The sequence below is a fragment of the Pecten maximus genome, chromosome 3, assembly GCF_902652985.1.
Source record: "Pecten maximus chromosome 3, xPecMax1.1, whole genome shotgun sequence".
In the NCBI taxonomy this organism is placed as follows: Eukaryota; Metazoa; Mollusca; class Bivalvia; order Pectinida; family Pectinidae; genus Pecten; species Pecten maximus.
Genome location: NC_047017.1, coordinates 37,102,737 through 37,122,058, shown reverse-complemented (window position 1 = coordinate 37,122,058; position 19,322 = coordinate 37,102,737). Strand labels below are relative to the sequence as shown.

Genomic DNA, 19,322 nt, shown 5'->3' with positions numbered 1-19,322 from the left:
ACTTACAGACTAGACCTTATGTAGATATTAAGTAATTATTCAAATGGTGGCCTTTATCTGTAAATATTTACATCCAAAGGGAAAGTCTCCATTAAATTGCTTTAACATTATTGAAACTCCTGAGATAAATTATTTAATGAAAGTGCTATATTCCTTAGTATTAACTTATTTACACTCCTCACTTTTACACATAACACATCTCGACTATTATCTGTAACATATCCCAATTTTTACAGGTAACATATCCCAATTATTACAGGTAACATATCCTAACTTGTACAGGTAACATATCCCAATTTTTACAGGTAACATATCCTAACTACTACAGGTAACATATCCTAACTTTTACAGATAACATATCCTAACTACTACAGGTAACATATCCCAACTTTTACAGGTAACATATCCCAACTTTTACAGATAACATATCCTAACTGCTACAGGTAACATATCCCAATTTTTACAGATAACATATCCTAACTACTACAGGTAACATATCCCAACTTTTACAGATAACATATCCTAACTACTACAGGTAACATATCCTAACTTGTACAGGTAACATATCCCAACTTTTACAGATAACATATCCTAACTACTACAGATAACATATCCTAACTTTTACAGATAACATATCCTAACTACTACAGGTAACATATCCCAACTTGTACAGATAACATATCCTAACTACTACAGGTAACATATCCCAACTTTTACAGGTAACATATCCCAACTTTTACAGATAACATATCCTAACTTGTACAGGTAACATATCCCAACTTTTACAGGTAACATATCCTAACTACTACAGGTAACATATCCCAACTTGTACAGGTAACATATCCTAACTACTACATGTAACATATCCCAACTTGTACAGGTAACATATCCCAACTTGTACAGGTAACATATCCTAACTACTACCGGTAACATATCCTAACTTGTACAGGTAACATATCCCAACTTTTACAAATAACATATCCTAACTACTACAGGTAACATATCCTAACTACTACAGATAACATATCCTAACTTTTACAGATAACATATCCTAACTACTACAGATAACATATCCTAACTTTTACAGATAACATATCCTAACTACTACAGGTAACATATCCCAACTTGTACAGATAACATATCCTAACTACTACAGGTAACATATCCCAACTTTTACAGGTAACATATCCCAACTTTTACAGATAACATATCCTAACTACTACAGGTAACATATCCCAACTTTTACAGGTAATATATCCCAACTTGTACAGATAACATATCCCAACTTTTACAGATAACATATCCTAACTACTACAGATAACATATCCTAACTTTTACAGATAACATATCCTAACTACTACAGGTAACATATTCCAACTACTACAGGTAACATATCCTAACTTGTACAGATAACATATCCTAACTTGTACAGGTAACATATCCCAACTTTTACAGGTAACATATCCTAACTACTACAGGTAACATATCCCAACTTGTACAGGTAACATATCCTAACTACTACAGGTAACATATCCCAACTTGTACAGGTAACATATCCCAACTTGTACAGATAACATATCCCAACTTTTACAGATAACATATCCTAACTACTACAGATAACATATCCTAACTTTTACAGATAACATATCCTAACTACTACAGGTAACATATTCCAACTACTACAGGTAACATATCCTAACTTGTACAGATAACATATCCTAACTTGTACAGGTAACATATCCCAACTTTTACAGGTAACATATCCTAACTACTACAGGTAACATATCCCAACTTGTACAGGTAACATATCCTAACTACTACAGGTAACATATTCCAACTTGTACAGGTAACATATCCCAACTTGTACAGGTAACATATCCTAACTACTACCGGTAACATATCCCAACTTGTACAGGTAACATATCCTAACTACTACCGGTAACATATCCCAACAGGGGGATCTTTTTTTTTTAACCTCACAATGCCTTTTCTGCATGTAATAATGATAATAAAAAACCTGCCACACTTTTGAATTACTGTGATATATTTACCTTTGCGTTTAGCTGGGTTATTGAATGACTTTATCTGTGCCTGACAATCCTAGATAATCCAACAATTATCAGTGGTACTTACTTCAGCTCACTAAGACTCCATTTTATGTAAGATCTCCCTGTCAATTCTGTCACTTAAGTACAATAGATAATTTTATTATTTGATTACACTTTCAGTATTGATGTTTAAGCAGTCCCTGTAAGATATAGAGGTGATAACCATTGGTAGTAAATAGACACCTGTTTTATTGAATATCAATTATCATCTGAGATTGGTTGCACTGTTTTTCTATTTTGTCGATTTTGATGATGTTAAATACATGTCCAGAGTGTTGGTGTTGTGTAGGGAGTGTCAGTAGGGGTCAGTGTCTGGGATGTCCAGAGTGTTGGTGTTGTGTAGGGAGTGTCAGTAGGGGTCAGTGTCTGGGATGTCCGAAGTGTTGCCACATACATTCGTGACAACATTTCTGCAAGTGAGGATAGTGTTGACCTTACTGGAACCTTAGAACTGCTTTCTATAAAAATTCAACAGAAAAATTCATCACCAATTATATGTGTAAATGTCTACAGACCACCAAATGAACGAGTAGACTGGTTTGATCATTTTGATTCAGTTATTGACAGACTATCAACCGAAAATAAAAACATTATTGTTTTAGGAGATTTTAACATTGATCAGCAGAAATCTCCCAGGCTGAAAGATCTTATGTTGCTTTACAACTTAAATCAGCAAATTACTGTTCCTACAAGGGAATGTAAGGATTCAAAAACTCTTATAGATCACATATACACAGCTGATTCATTTGGATGTGTAGAGTCTGGAGTTATTCCCCTTGGAATCAGTGACCATCATCTGGTTTATACTATTAGAAAAACCAGAGGATTTGCTCCCAAGGCTCACACGACTATTAAATACAGAAAATTCAAGGATGTTAACCTCGAAAACCTAGCTGCTGATATGCAGCAGGTTCCATGGAGCTCAATTGAAGTTTTCGACGATGTTGATGATGTTTGGGCTTCTTTTAAGGACCTTTTTATGAGTGTCATTGACAAGCACGCACCGTTTCATGAAAAACGGGTCAAGGCACATTCTGAAAAATGGATTAATGACGATATAATTAATGAGATGCACAATCGTGACTATTTGCATGACAAAGCTAGAAAAACTAAGTCAGACTCTGATTGGGCACTGTTCAGAGCAGGTAGAAACCGAGTACTTTTAAAGATTAGACAAGCTAAACGAAATTATTTAGACGAGGCTCTTATGCAATGCTCTCAAAATTCAAAGGAAGTTTGGAAAAAAATTAAAGAATTTCTTCCCAGTAAAAAATCTAACACTTCAGTAAATCTCAATGTTAATGGAACTCTAATTGATAATAAAGTTGATGTAGCCAATAGCTTCAACAATTTCTTTTGCAATATTGGTACCGATATAGGTAAACATTTTGACAACCGCCTTCCGGACATTGAGAGCTTTGATACTGAGATACCATATATCATTCCAAGTATTACGGCAGATTTTGTACGTAATCAAATTAAACACATGCCCGATGGCAAAGCCACGGGGGTAGATGGCATATCTGTTAAACTTTTGAAATGTGCAGGAGAAGCTATTGTATCTCCTCTTACCTTTTTATTTAATATGTCAATATCTAAAGGTGTATTTCCCTCAGAGTGGAAAAGAGCAAAGGTCACTCCGATTTTTAAAGCGGGTGACCCCACCTCTGTGAACAATTATAGACCAGTCTCTGTACTGGCAGGTCTAAGTAAAATATTAGAAAGGCATGTACATAATACTTTTTACAATTTCTTAACTACAAATAAACTTTTAAGTGAAAGCCAATTTGGTTTTCGACCAAACCATTCTACAGAGACCGCTCTGGTTAGTGTGGTAGATAAATGGTTGAGAAATATTGACGAAGGGTATCTTACTGGTGTAGTTTTTATCGACCTTCGCAAGGCCTTTGATACAGTTAATCATAGTGTTCTTTTACATAAACTCAAGGCATATGGTGTATCACCTTCAGCCTTAAATTTCTTTAGGTCGTACCTCACTGGAAGGACACAAGCTGTGAGTTTCTCCGGTGTACTTTCAGATTTTCTCCCTATTGATATTGGTGTGCCCCAGGGCTCAATTTTAGGGCCATTACTGTTTATTTTAAACATTAATGATTACCCAAAATGTTTAAAACATTCTGTAGCAATGATGTACGCAGATGATACATCGCAGAGTGTGAGGGGGGACACAGTAGAAAGTCTAGAAGCTAAAATGTCAGAAGATCTTTCAAACACGATTAAGTGGATGAAAGATAATAAATTAAGTCTGAATTTAACAAAAACCCAATGTATGATGATAGGATCCTCTCAAAAACTCGCAAGATGTCGGCAGCTGATTTTGAAAGTTGGGGATCTCACGATTGAAACTGTCCAATGTGCAAAGTTACTGGGTGTTTTTATTGATAGTTGTCTCTCATGGAAAGAGCATATTAAATTTATGACAAAGAAAATATCCAAGAAAATAGGTGTGTTGAGAAGACTAAGGTCATTTATGTCAGATGATGTCATTACCAACGTATATAACAGTATTGTTTTCCCCCATTTTATGTACTGTTCAACTGTCTGGAGTAAACCTAGCAACAAAATGTACATAGATATGGTCTTAAAATTACAGAAAAGAGCAGCCAGGATATTATTAAATGTTAGAGATATTCTTACTCCCTCCAAATCCCTCTTTGAAAAATTAAAATGGATGCCAATTGCAGACTTTTACGATTTTAGAAAAATGGTTTTGTGTTACAAAATTTTACATTGTGAATCACCAGGTATTTTAACAAACATGTTTTCTTATGTAAAAAATGTGAATGGCAGAAACACTAGATCTTCTATATCAAACAAATTGTATGTTCCAACAGCCAGAACAAACTATTTCAAACGTTCATTTGTATATACATGTTCAATTTTATGGAACGAAGTTAATGATACTATTAGAGACTCAGTTAGTATTGGGATTTTTAAAACTAGATACCTGCAGCTTTACTTCTCAAAATCTTAGCTATATATATATATATATATACTGCAATATTTTATAAATAACTTCAACTAGTCTAGTTTTAATTTCTAAATATTTCTTTTGTGATTATTAATAGAATATATAGTTATATCTGTGATTCATCCCTTACACTGATATTTTAGTATAGTAATATTCAATCTTCTAAATTTAATTTTAGATCACCTACTTCATTGTACCATTTTAATTCACACTATATTAGTGTATATTCTGTCAATTTTTACCTTTTGCTATATTAGCATTGTATGTATATTCGACTCCTTGTGCTTTAATAATGTCCTTCAGCAACACTTGTGTGATATACAAGCGTTCATTTATAAATCATATTTAAGCTGTGATGATAATTATATATTTATTACATTGTTATATTATATCGTTATTTTAAATTATGCCATGCTTGTGTAAATATATTTGATGCAGGGCCATGTTGTAAACTAGACATTGTCTAAATATGTTACCCTGGTTAAATAAAAGATATTATTATTATTATTATTATTATTGGTGTTGTGTAGGGAGTGTCAGTAGGGGTCAGTGTCTGGGATGTCCGGAGTGTTGGTGTTGTGTAGGGAGTGTCAGTAGGGGTCAGTGTCTGGGATGTCCAGAGTGTTGGTGTTGTGTAGGGAGTGTCAGTAGGGGTCAGTGTCTGGGATGTCCAGAGTGTTGGTGTTGTGTAGGGAGTGTCAGTAGGGGTCAGTGTCTGGGATATCTATCTGTTGTGCCTAATCAAGTCAGACTTGTGCTCTGTAGGCATTGTGAAGGAATGGACATTACAACAGTTGTCAACTTCAACTGTGTATGAATGCATAAAATCAGAATGAAATCCTTAGGGCATTTCCTGTCATTGAAATAAATAAATTCCCTGCATGACTGGAAGGATTTCGATTACAATATTTTAATGTTTAGCTTCCTTGTGAAATTCTGTAAACATTATGCAACTTTGGAAAATGTACAAACACGGTTTTCGAAGAGCTTCAATCTCTATTTGTGCTTTAACTAAGATATGAATATTTATTACACTTTTACACTAGTGAAATATCAGATATCAATATGATAAAAAATTACATCCTGACGATTGGTGATTGTTTGTGATGATGAGGATTTTTTTCGAGTTGATGATGATATCTGTTGATGTTTATTATAATGATTTTAATGATGGATATGACTATGTTGGAGGTGGTAATGATGATTGATTGTCCTATGGTGAATGCTGATGATGATGACGATGATGATGGTGACGTTTGAGATAAATTCATATATTTGTGTGAAATGTTATCTATATATTTATATAGGATTGTGTGGTATTGAAAATCTTGATTTTTTTTTAATCCATCATCACTGCTTTAATATAATCAGTAATGATGATATCATGTGAAAGCTACATTACTTATGATATTGACCAATCAGAACGTCACTTTCTATGTACTGCATTGAAATCTGCCTATTTTTTTCATGTGTAAATGAAGTAAAGGTATAGAATAAGTGACTATTTGGTGTACCTGTACCTATAGCTTATAGTTTAACAAAAACACTGAAATTACACTGAGCAGCCCTATCCAAAATGCCACTGTGTTGTCGTCAGGTTTATCATGATCATCATTAAAATGTTATATATATGTAAGATCTCATTATTGATTCTGCCCTTCCAAGCAAAGATAATATCAATATTCTCTCATACTTGTGGGAAACCATTCAATATCCTCTCTATATAAAACATGAACTGTTTGAAAATCTCTATCATTGGTATTTATATCTGGGTTTGTACAGGTAACATAATTAACATAATTTACATTTTTTTTAATAATTTTTAACCTTAAGGTAAAGGTCAGTAATATAGATTGTTTCCTGATATAGAACTGCATGACTCTGATAAGAAATTTAAAATTAGATAGTGATTTATTCCTGTTGTCATTAGTTAATATACATTAACGAAGAAGGAATATTTCCATTAGCAATTTTTATACCTTCTCATTTTTTTTCTGTTTTTTAAGTATACAACTTTGTATATCTGATACACGTCGATCCATCATGGAGTCATTTTCCTCTGACGGGTGCTGGTGATTCTAGCTAATTCAAACGTGTAATTTAATGAAAAAAAAATAGTGCAAACAGCAGGGATCAATGTCAGTGCTGTGGAAAGACTCGATAACAGGGTTTTTTTGTGTGAAACTTATCAATAATATAATAATCACTTAGAAGATTGTGGGAAAAAAACCCAACATATTTACGTTTTGAATGGTTTGTAATTACCTGCAAATATGTGGAAAATTCCTGGGTACATTATATATAGATACTGGGACTTAGGCATATGGAGAATTCTGGGTACATTATATATAGATACTGGGAAGGCTTGTGGATAATTCTGGGTATATTATATATAGATACTGGGAAGGCTTGTGGAGAATTCTGGGTACATTATATATAGATACTGGGAAGGTTTGAGGATAATTCTGGGGTACATTAGATACTGGGAAGGCTTGTGGAGAATTCTGGGTACATTATATATAGATACTGGGAAGGCTTGTGGAGAATTCTGGGTACATTATATATAGATACTGGGAAGGCTTGAGGATAATTCTGGGTACATTATATATAGATACTGGGAAGGGTTGTGGATAATTCTGGGTACATTATATATAGATACTGGGAAGGGTTGTGGATAATTCTGGGTACATTATATATAGATACTGGGAAGGCTTGAGGGTAATTCTGGGTACATTATATATAGATACTGGGAAGGATTGTGGAGAATTCTGGGTACATTATATATAGATACTGGGAAGGCTTGTGGAGAATTCTTGGTACATTATATATAGATACTGGGAAGGCTTGAGGATAATTCTGGGTACATTATATATAGATACTGGGAAGGCTTGTGCAGAATTCTTGGTACATTATATATAGATACTGGGAAGGCTTGAGGATAATTCTGGGGTACATTAGATACTGGGAAGGCTTGTGGAGAATTCTGGGTACATTATATATAGATACTGGGAAGGCTTGTGGAGAATTCTTGGTACATTATATATAGATACTGGGAAGGCTTGTGGATAATTCTGGGTACATTATATATAGATACTGAGAAGGCTTGAGGATAATTCTGGGTACATTATATATAGATACTGGGAAGGCTTGAGGATAATTCTGGGGTACATTATATATAGATACTGGGAAGGCTTGTGGATAATTCTTGGTACATTATATATAGATACTGGGAAGGCTTGTGGATAATTCTGGGTACATTATATATAGATACTGAGAAGGCTTGTGCAGAATTCTTGGTACATTATATATAGATACTGAGAAGGCTTGTGGAGGATTCTGGGTACATTATATATAGATAGGGGGAAGGCTTGTGGAGAATTCTGGGTACATTATATATAGATACTGGGAAGGCTTGTGGAGAATTCTTGGTACATTATATGAGCTGTGCTCTAAGCAGCTAGGTCTTGATACTGGGGAATTTTTTTTATTTATTTTGTTAGCTGGTCTCACAACTTTGGAGATCTGTTACTGTGCTTTAAAAAGCTGGTCCTGGGGAGATCTGTAAGATTCAATCAGGATATTTCTGAATTCAAAAATAGACCATGCTTCTAAGTTCTTATATATACGTTAACGGAATTTGGGAACTGAGTACACATATACATATAATTGTGATGTACTCTTAATATAGTTTACATCACTACTCTATAATAACAATAAGGTCCAATTTTATATAAAATAATATTACAACCACTTTAGTTGATGGCCTTTACTTTATAAGCTACAGATCCAGAAAGATGTAATATAGATATACCAAACATCTATCACTTGTATAATCTTCTATGGGTAGGAGTGGCATTTAAATAATACGTTTATTTTGACATGTGAGACCCTGTTCAATTTCACAGTGTGTTTTACTGTAGACTGAAGCAATGATAAGTTTGCTGAATCTGATCCATCATCATCTGGTGTCACTTATTTCTGATGTGAATCTGTTTAAAGTTATTAATAGTCATCTAGTAGGATAGGATGAAAGGTAAGCACCCGGAAACTATTACAGTTATCATAAGTCCTAGAAACAGGGAGAAAGCAGCAACACTTTGTAGAAAACAAACAGCTATAGAAAATGAGTTAATAATTCCTCTGAAGTTTTTTTTTCTGGTTTACTGTGGATTACTTATCAGTGTATTAGAGCCATTAAGGTTATAGAATCATTGTACACATAGACCTCCTAATGATCTCAGCATTTATCACATGTTAAGGGTGTAAAGGGCACATTTGATATTAATCAGGAAGAAGAGTTCTACTTCAGAGTTATACTAGAGTAATCGCCCTTTTCTTTAGCTATAAACAACACAAAATATTATTTTGGCTAGAGTTACTTCCCTTTGAAAATTTCTCTTTATTTCATTTTGATGCTGTGCAATTACAATTCTGAATAGCAAACATTGCTAGTGTAGAATTGGAATTTGATAGGCCCTAAGTTTTATTTTGCAGGTTTTGTTTTGTTTTTGCTTTGAATAAAAAAAAAACCACTAATTCTGTAAATATTGGCATTGCTTGAAGAATACAGGCGATTAGTATAAATGTATGTTTTGTCATCAGTATAGTGTAGATGTATGGATTATTACTGTGTTTTTATTTTTGCAGTATCTTGATATCTGTTATGAAACAACCCCTTGTTTCCATGCTAACCTGATAAAGGTACCAATCCACTGATGATTTACTGTTAAGTTGTTTGTTGTCAAAGTTAGATATTATTTTTAGAAGCTGAGTTATATGTGAGGAGTCCTGTAAGGATGAAAGGTCCACTGGCTGTCTGGGACCTGGCTAGTGGTACTTATCTTTGGTAGGAAGTGCTCTTTTATAGCAGTATTCTGTACAGGCCTTCCAGCAGCCATGTCCAGATATATATTTGATTTGTCCAGAAACATTCAAATTATCAACATAGGACTCATGAGATTGCTGTATATGCAATTCTTTGCTGAAGCACAACCACCACTGTAATATTCTTTTATCTGCTAGACAGTTTTACTGCAAGGTTTATTATAGACAAAACTACTTTCGATAATTGCAGATACACTTGAATTCTGTTGCTTTGAATATCTATTTCAATATTTAGACATTATTCATAAGTCAAATTGTACAATGGGCCTTGCCAAACCTTGTGTCTGTACAAGTTATTCATGGACCATTTTCAGGTGTCAAAGGTACCTTATAGATGGCGACCATTTGCTGGAATACGTTATAGATGGCGACCATTTCCTAGCATTCCATATAGATGCATGGCCACCATTTCCTAGCATTCCTTATAGATAGCCACCATTTCATAGAATTCCTTATAGATAGCCACCATTTCCTAGAATTCCTTATAGATAGCCACCATTTCCTAGCTTTCCTTTTAGATAGCCTCCATTTCCTAGCATTCCTTTTAGATTGGGACTATTTCCTTGCATTGCGTTTAGATGGGGACCATTTCCTAGCATTCCTTATTGATGGCCACCATTTCCTAGTATACCTTATAGAGTTGTGCCACTCTGTAGGGGCTATCAACTGACTGTTACAGTACAATGTACACCTACATTTGTTGGCCTACATAGATGTCCAGTAGGGATAGTTACTGTGGCAAGTAATGACCTTAGTTAATTGTGAGGAAGCTGTTAGTAACTTAATTATCCCCAGGATTAACAGGTCCACCTACTGGGCCAGTGAAATCACAGTTTACTCCTAATCACAACACAAGATATGAGGCAATAATTGGCAAAACACACTCAAGTCTGGCTTATACATCTCTGAATCCGACTGTGTCAACCAGCAAGTCTATAGTAATTATTTGGTGATGTTGCCATGCTGGTGTTCCCAGAAACTAGCGACCATACATCTAGGAAAAAACTACTTAGGAGTTTGTTGGAGACATAATAATTACTACAAATAGTAGTTGTTTCCCCAGTATTTCTCGTTCAGTTAGGTATGAATGATATTTTTGCAGGCGTCTGTCGATCAGCTCGTTGTTGATTGCCTTGGTCTGACAATCTTGCATCCTACTGAGAAATCCCATCAAATTTATAAAATATTTACGACCAAATGAGATAATTTCAATAAATTGCACAGAGTTTTATTTTCCTCATCAGTAGTGGTCAAATTAAACATTGGTTTTGCCTATGTTGTCATCATAGGTTTGCTGTCAGGCTGAAGCCCTCCACCACGTATACCATTGATACCTGGCTGGAGGCACGGCCACTAACAACCAATTTACCTCCTACAGGATATTGGGCTTCTCTGAGGAAATGTTTCACAAGTCTTTAAGAAGTGTTAATAATTTGTGATGTTACCCTTCAGAACAGATGTATTACAAACACACAGGATAAGGACATGTAGGTCTGGACCCTTTCTTCAGTTATTACAGCGAAACAATTGTTCTCCTGTATGATGGTAATAATGGGAGACTTAATTTAGCATCTTACCCAGGAAGTAACTCTACTCTACATATGTATCTAAACTTTTGCGAAGATGTCGGATAATTTCTCAGATCTGTACCAAAAATTACCTCTATTAATTGGCACGCTAAAAAGATGTTTAATATAACAGTTTTTAATTAATTTTCCAAGTAACAACAACTCCTCAATGTAACTAGCATTATTGATATCCTACCCATGCATTACAAAGGGAAATATTTGTCGTGGTGAGTTAATTTTACACAGGTGTCAGTGTATACTGTGGCAGTCATATAAATGTAAACATCACAGCTGGTCACATGTTTGATTCTAGTGTCTCTCAACATTGTAACAGCTCTCCAGACCTGTACTGGATACAGAGGTCTTGTACAATACTGGGCTCCCCAGACCTGTACTGGATACAGAGGTCTTGTACAATACTGGGCTCTCCAGACCTGTACTGGATACAGAGGTCTTGTACAATACTGGGCTCACCAGACCTGTACTGGATACAGAGGTCTTGTACAATACTGGGCTCCCCAGACCTGTACTGGATACAGAGGTCTTGTACAATACTGGGCTCGATCCCCAGACCTGTACTGGATACAGAGGTCTTGTACAATACTGGGCTCGATCCCCAGACCTGTACTGGATACAGAGGTCTTGTACAATACTGGGAGAAATAGCCATTACAGGTGTTACACTGGGGCAGATGAATGGTGCATTCAAACATACACTGGAGATTAACAGGCCCATTACAATACAATGGTAGGCGTATTGATTAGGAAACACTTTACTGATGACTGGTCAGTTTTTAAGCGCTGGTCAATTGGTTTCTACAGCTATCACAAGCAACACCCAATACTTCTGTATTCAGCGCTCTGTATGTCTCCACTGGCCCTGGTTAGCTTTCATGATTTTACATTGGGGTAGCATGTCTTCAAATAGAAATTCCTACCAAAAAACAAATTATCATCAGTGATGTTGTTAGCTGCAATCAGTACATATAGAAATGGATAGATTTGACTGTGGTCAGTACATACAGAAATGGATAGATTTGACTGTGGTCAGTACATACAGAAATGGATAGATTTGACTGTGATCAGTACATACAGAAATGGATAGATTTGACTGTGATCAGTACATACAGAAATGGATAGATTTGACTGTGACCAGTACATACAGAAATGGATAGATTTGACTGTGGTCAGTACATACAGAAATGGATAGATTTGACTGTGATCAGTACATACAGAAATGGATAGATTTGACTGTGACCAGTACATACAGAAATGGATAGATTTGACTGTGATCAGTACATACAGAAATGGATAGATTTGACTGTGGTCAGTACATACAGAAATGGATAGATTTGACTGTGATCAGTACATACAGAAATGGATAGATTTGACTGTGATCAGTACATACAGAAATGGATAGATTTGATTGTGATCAGTACATACAGAGATGGATAGATTTGACTGTGATCAGTACATACAGAGATGGATAGATTTGACTGTGATCAGTACATACAGAGATGGATAGATTTGACTGTGATCAGTACATACAGAGATGGATAGATTTGACTCTGATCAGTACATACAGAAATGGAAAGATTTGACTGTGATCAGTACATACAGAAATGGATAGATTTGGAGCTGGTATATGGTTTATAAAGGTCTTAGATTGCACTGGTAAATTAAAAAGGTTGCAAAAAAGTTCTGTTTTGTTGGTCGACTGGTAGACAGAACATCTAAGTCTGTACCCTTAAGACTATAGAATTTATAACAACATTCAGCTTAGAAATGGTGAACACATTGTAAGGTGGTGATCAAGACTTTATCGGAGTCTAAATGGTTTCTGTAACAAGCGACACTGTTACATCAATCTCCTATCAGGAGCAATACTGTCTGTATTTCTTGTGTCCTTCCCCCACACCCTTCCCACGCCCCCACCAACATCAAACTTAATCCTACTGGTTCTCTCTACAGTTATAGATTACCAGTGGTGACAGATATCCAAAGTCTCATTCGGCAGTAAGCTGTTTGATGGCAACCAGCTTATTACAGCAAAGACAAAAATGAAGTGGAGAAAGGCTTAGCAATTCCATTGATACAGACAGACCTGTGTTTGGTTATATAACAAGCAATGTTTTACCAAATTACTTCACAGATTACTCACCAGATATTGCTTACAACATAGTAACGCTAGCGTTTCTGACAGCATAAATCAGGAACGTATTATTTCATCAATGCCATTCACAGCTAAAATGGCGGTGTGTGTTTGATAAATTAAACACTGTTGTCAGCACAAAATTAAGCAATAAAGCGATGTTTTGCCGGTGGGCAGGGTTGTGTGTGAGAGGAGCCTGGGATGGGGCAGACCATGTATAACCATGGTGTCAGGAGTGTGGAGATTGTCTGGTGGAAACTTGAATGAGTCTCGGGTTGGTTGTTACAAACACTTGTTAGAGGACTCATCATTACAAATTACACAATTACATGGCAGCTCATAACTTGGGCAGATACCTGTCTAAATCATCTTGAGAACCAAAACAAAAACAATTCCTTTCAACCAGTGTTTTCAAAGGAACAAAAATAGATAATATGAAATTCATTCAACTATATCAACTTTTCCTAAATAGATCTACTTAGATAAAAAGTGATTATAACCATTGTAGTCCCTTTAATATATATATAGTTACCTACCTGTGAAACCAAGGAGACTATAGGCTTCCTCTCTGTCCATCTTGTATGTATGTATAAGTGGACATTTTCAAATTTCAGGGTTGTTGGGTCAATGTCAAGGTCACTTACTATTTTTAGAAAATCCTTGTTAGCCCTCTAGCAGTGTCAATGAGGGATTTTGATCAAATTCAGGACAAGAAAGTCTTTTTTTCTGGACTGCCACAGTTTGATTACGAAATTGTGTACATATATTAATGTGGTACAATTTTACTTTCAGGACCTCATAGTTTCATTATTTATGTACCTGATGCTTATTGGGAGTTATTGCCCTTTTGCTCTCTCAGCTTAAGTCTGGTCCCACCAACTATAGTTAGTGTTCTGTCAGCTTAAGTTTGGTCCCACCAACTATAGTTAGTGTTCTGTCAGCTTTAAGTTTGGTCCCACCAACTATAGTTAGTGTTCTGTCAGGTTTAAGTTTGGTCCCACCAACTATAGTTAGTGTTCTGTCAGCTTAAGTTTGGTCCCACCAACTATAGTTAGTGTTCTGTCAGGTTTAAGTCTGGCCCCACCAACTATAGTTAGTGTTCTGTCAGGTTTAAGTTTGGTCCCACCAACTATAGTTAGTGTTCTGTCAGCTTAAGTTTGGTCCCACCAACTATAGTTAGTGTTCTGTCAGCTTAAGTTTGGTCCCACCAACTATAGTTAGTGTTCTGTCAGGTTTAAGTTTGGTCCCACCAACTATAGTTAGTGTTCTGTCAGCTTTAAGTTTGGTCCCACCAACTATAGTTAGTGTTCTGTCAGCTTAAGTTTGGTCCCACCAACTATAGTTAGTGTTCTGTCAGCTTAAGTCTGGCCCCACCACCTATAGTTAGTGTTCTGTCAGCTTAAGTCTGGCCCCACCAACTATAGTTAGTGTTCTGTCAGGTTTAAGTCTGGCCCCACCAACTATAGTTAGTGTTCTGTCAGCTTAAGTTTGGTCCCACCAACTATAGTTAGTGTTCTGTCAGGTTTAAGTTTGGTCCCACCAACTATAGTTAGTGTTCTGTCAGGTTTAAGTTTGGTCCCACCAACTATAGTTAGTGTTCTGTCAGGTTTAAGTTTGGTCCCACCAACTATAGTTAGTGTTCTGTCAGCTTAAGTTTGGTCCCACCAACTATAGTTAGTGTTCTGTCAGCTTAAGTTTGGTCCCACCAACTATAGTTAGTGTTCTGTCAGGTTTAAGTTTGGTCCCACCAACTATAGTTAGTGTTCTGTCAGCTTTAAGTTTGGTCCCACCAACTATAGTTAGTGTTCTGTCAGCTTAAGTTTGGTCCCACCAACTATAGTTAGTGTTCTGTCAGCTTAAGTCTGGCCCCACCAACTATAGTTAGTGTTCTGTCAGCTTAAGTCTGGCCCCACCAACTATAGTTAGTGTTCTGTCAGGTTTAAGTCTGGCCCCACCAACTATAGTTAGTGTTCTGTCAGCTTAAGTTTGGTCCCACCAACTATAGTTAGTGTTCTGTCAGCTTAAGTCTGGCCCCACCACCTATAGTTAGTGTTCTGTCAGCTTAAGTCTGGCCCCACCAACTATAGTTAGTGTTCTGTCAGCTTAAGTCTGGCCCCACCAACTATAGTTAGTGTTCTGTCAGCTTTAAGTTTGGTCCCACCAACTATAGTTAGTGTTCTGTCAGCTTTAAGTTTGGTCCCACCAACTATAGTTAGTGTTCTGTCAGCTTAAGTCTGGTCCCACCAACTATAGTTAGTGTTCTGTCAGCTTTAAGTTTGGTCCCACCAACTATAGTTAGTGTTCTGTCAGCTTTAAGTTTGGTCCCACCAACTATAGTTAGTGTTCTGTCAGCTTAAGTCTGGTCCCACCAACTATAGTTAGTGTTCTGTCAGCTTTAAGTTTGGTCCCACCAACTATAGTTAGTGTTCTGTCAGCTTTAAGTTTGGTCCCACCAACTATAGTTAGTGTTCTGTCAGCTTTAAGTTTGGTCCCACCAACTATAGTTAGTGTTCTGTCAGCTTTAAGTTTGGTCCCACCAACTATAGTTAGTGTTCTGTCAGCTTTAAGTTTGGTCCCACCAACTATAGTTAGTGTTCTGTCAGCTTTAAGTTTCTACAATTATTGAACTTTTCATAATGCTGTAAACAATTACATGTATCTGAAGAGAGATAAAAACATTCCTCCTGAAGTATAATTGTGTATTTGCCACTCTTTGTGATATACACCCTGTAAATAGAATGGTCTAACAGGCACTTACTGGTATACCAGTTTTATGGGCATTAAAACACCAGTGTTTTCTAATATTGACATTTATGAGTTGATAGGTGATAATGACCGAGAGGTTTTAAATGGACATCCTGTTATTGGTTAGTGAAGAGGTGCCTGATGCATTCCAAATATTGCCAACAAATTAACGGCTGATTTGGCATGGGCAGACAAACTCAGCATGTGAATTCTACACATTTCTAACATCGAACTACACTTATAATTCTCTTTAACAAATAAATTCTTAGCTTTTAGCCATGTGTCAGTTGTAGTGCATATCAGTCAATATGTGATTTAAAAAAGGTCAATCAAAGATGACCTTGAGTTCAGAGCATCTGTCTTTTATCACAAAATGTAATATGTACAACTAGACCTTCAAAGTAGGGTAAGGTTAATCACAGGATGACCTTGAAATCTAAACACCTGCCTGTTATCACAGAAAAATAATAAGAACAAATAGTCCTGTGAAGCAGACAAGTTTTTGAACTTTGATGGTGTCTGAACCCTGTAGAGAAAAGATATGGAGGAATTGATTGGTTTGAAATAAAAAATTTAGGTTATGATATACATGATATTTGTTGGTAGGTTATAACTGATATTGGTCGGCATGTATACACCTGTCTAGGTTTCTCACATACTGTACATGCCTGGGCACTTCATTATTGCTATCATTTAGGGTAAGTAGTTAGGTTCTAAAACTATATTCTGATCTCTGGTGTCTTGCCTTGGACCAGGAAATCCATAAATCTTATCACCAGGGCTAGAGCTGGTGGTTCTGCCCTTTTCTGAGAGATGGTTGTCCTCTGAGGAATAGTTAGAAAATTTGGGCCCAATTCTAATTTCTAAAGTAAGCTTTATGACAGAAAGCCACAGTTATGATGTTATGGCCTTCATTAGAGAAGGTGAAAAGGGCAAAGTTAGGCTTTGGTTAACATTTCTTGGTAAACAGTTATTGAATGGCGTGGATGACAACAGTTGTTTCTTGAACTCTAAAGACCAAACTGCTGTTTGTACATGTGTGTCAGATTCTAATCTGGGCAGCAGACCCTCACTTGATGGAATCCTTGTCATATTTTGACCAGCTCCTCTGAGAACAACGTATTCATACAAGATCCGTCTTATGTTCAATCAGCTCACTTCAAAAATTATTTTTTGTATAGAACCAGTTCCATTGTGTATCAGTGTAAAGATTAACATCATAAAGCTCTAGTTGTTTGGTATGATTCGGCATAGAGACACTGCTGGCATCCTGTCAACAGTGGACATCTATGGTAGTGATGTTGCTGTCTTTATGATACCTGTCTCAAAGTCTCTGTGACAATACAAAAAGGACTGCCTGGATACAAAAAGGACTGCCTTGATACAAAAATTACCTGGGGATGTGATCTAATACCAAACAAGTTTTACAATTCTTGTCTTAGTTTTATCCTATTTGTTAAGAAATGAAATAAAAGTTTGTTCATAATATTTGTTGTGAGTATTTCTAAATACTGACAGTTCTGAAAGTCTAGGCGTGGAGGAGAAGAAAAGGACAGTTGTGAAGTGTGGTTACCTGCCAGAGGTACCTGTCAGACAATCTTAATGTGTCCGACAGCTAGAGCTACACAAGCTAAAACTAGAGTTGGCAACTATTTCTACTGAGAAGTATTAATTAGGGCCAGGGTGTGTATCTCCTGTATTATGTGTATATGTTGTATGTAATAGCTGGTCCATCTATCTAGGTGGAATAGGCTTGTAATGTATGTAAAGACACTTTTTCATCCCTCGACCCTCTACTTAGCTGTCAATTCTCTCTATAACTAGATTTTCTAATTGTGATACATGTTGCCAATAGATAAATTTTTAAAAGTTTTAAATATACCATATGAAGTAAGATACAAATGTATATGAACCATGTTAATAGCACAGTGTAGAAACACCCAAAGGAGAATGATGTGAAGGGCCATATCTTTGCCAGAATCATTTGGATTGTCTGTAGTTGCCAGCTAGATATTGGGTCAACATGTGAATGGAAATGCTGATATCAGTTAGTAAATAAGGATAAAAAAATATATATAATACAGATAGAACTTCAACAAAGATATCCATCTACATGTGTCATTAAATCAAATCTTTTCATAAAGATTTGTGAATCAGAGTGTAACTTCATCATTAAGAAATGTGAATCAGAGTGTAGGTTCATCATTAAGAAATGTGAATCAGAGTGTAGGTTCATCATTAAGAAATGTGAATCAGAGTGTAGGTTCGTCATTAAGAAATGTGAATCAGAGTGTAGGTTCATCATTAAGAAATGTGAATCAGAGTGTAGCTTTGTCATAAAGAAATGTGAATCAGAGTATAGCTTTGTCATTAAGATGTGGTTATCAGAGTGTAGCTTTGTCATTAAGATGTGGTTATCAGAGTGTAGCTTTGTCATTAAGATGTGGTTATCAGAGTGAAGCTTTGTCATTAAGATATGGCTATCAGAGTATAGCTTTGTCATAAAGAAATGTGAATAAGAGTATAGCTTTGTCATTAAGATGTGGTTATCAGAGTGTATAGCCTTGTCATTAAGATGTGGTTATTAGAGTGTAGCTTTGTTATTAAAATGTCTGAATCAGAGTGAAGCTTTGTCATTAAGAGGTGGTTAATTATCAGAGTGTAACTTTGTCATTAAGGGGAATTAGAGTCCACCTTTGCCATTAAGGGGAATTAGAGTCCACCTTTGTCATTAAGGGGAATTAGAGTCCACCTTTGTCATTCAGGGGAATTAGAGTCCACTTTTGTCATTAAGGGGAATTAGAGTCTACCTTTGTCATTAGGGGAATTAGAGTCCACCTTTGTCATTAAGGGGAATTAGAGTCTACCTTTGTC

At 36.0% G+C, this 19,322-nt stretch overlaps 2 protein-coding genes across 3 annotated transcripts in view; one reads left to right on the top strand and one right to left on the bottom strand.

Moving 5' to 3' along the window:
* LOC117324054 (cleavage and polyadenylation specificity factor subunit 2-like) overlaps nt 1-19,322 on the top strand; it is a 273,294-nt gene that overhangs the window by 32,033 nt on the left and 221,939 nt on the right. The gene's annotated exons all lie outside the window — the stretch shown is intronic.
* The window catches only part of LOC117324055 (neuropeptide Y receptor type 6-like), a 55,595-nt gene that overhangs the window by 13,713 nt on the left and 22,560 nt on the right, over nt 1-19,322 (bottom strand). The window lies entirely within an intron of this gene.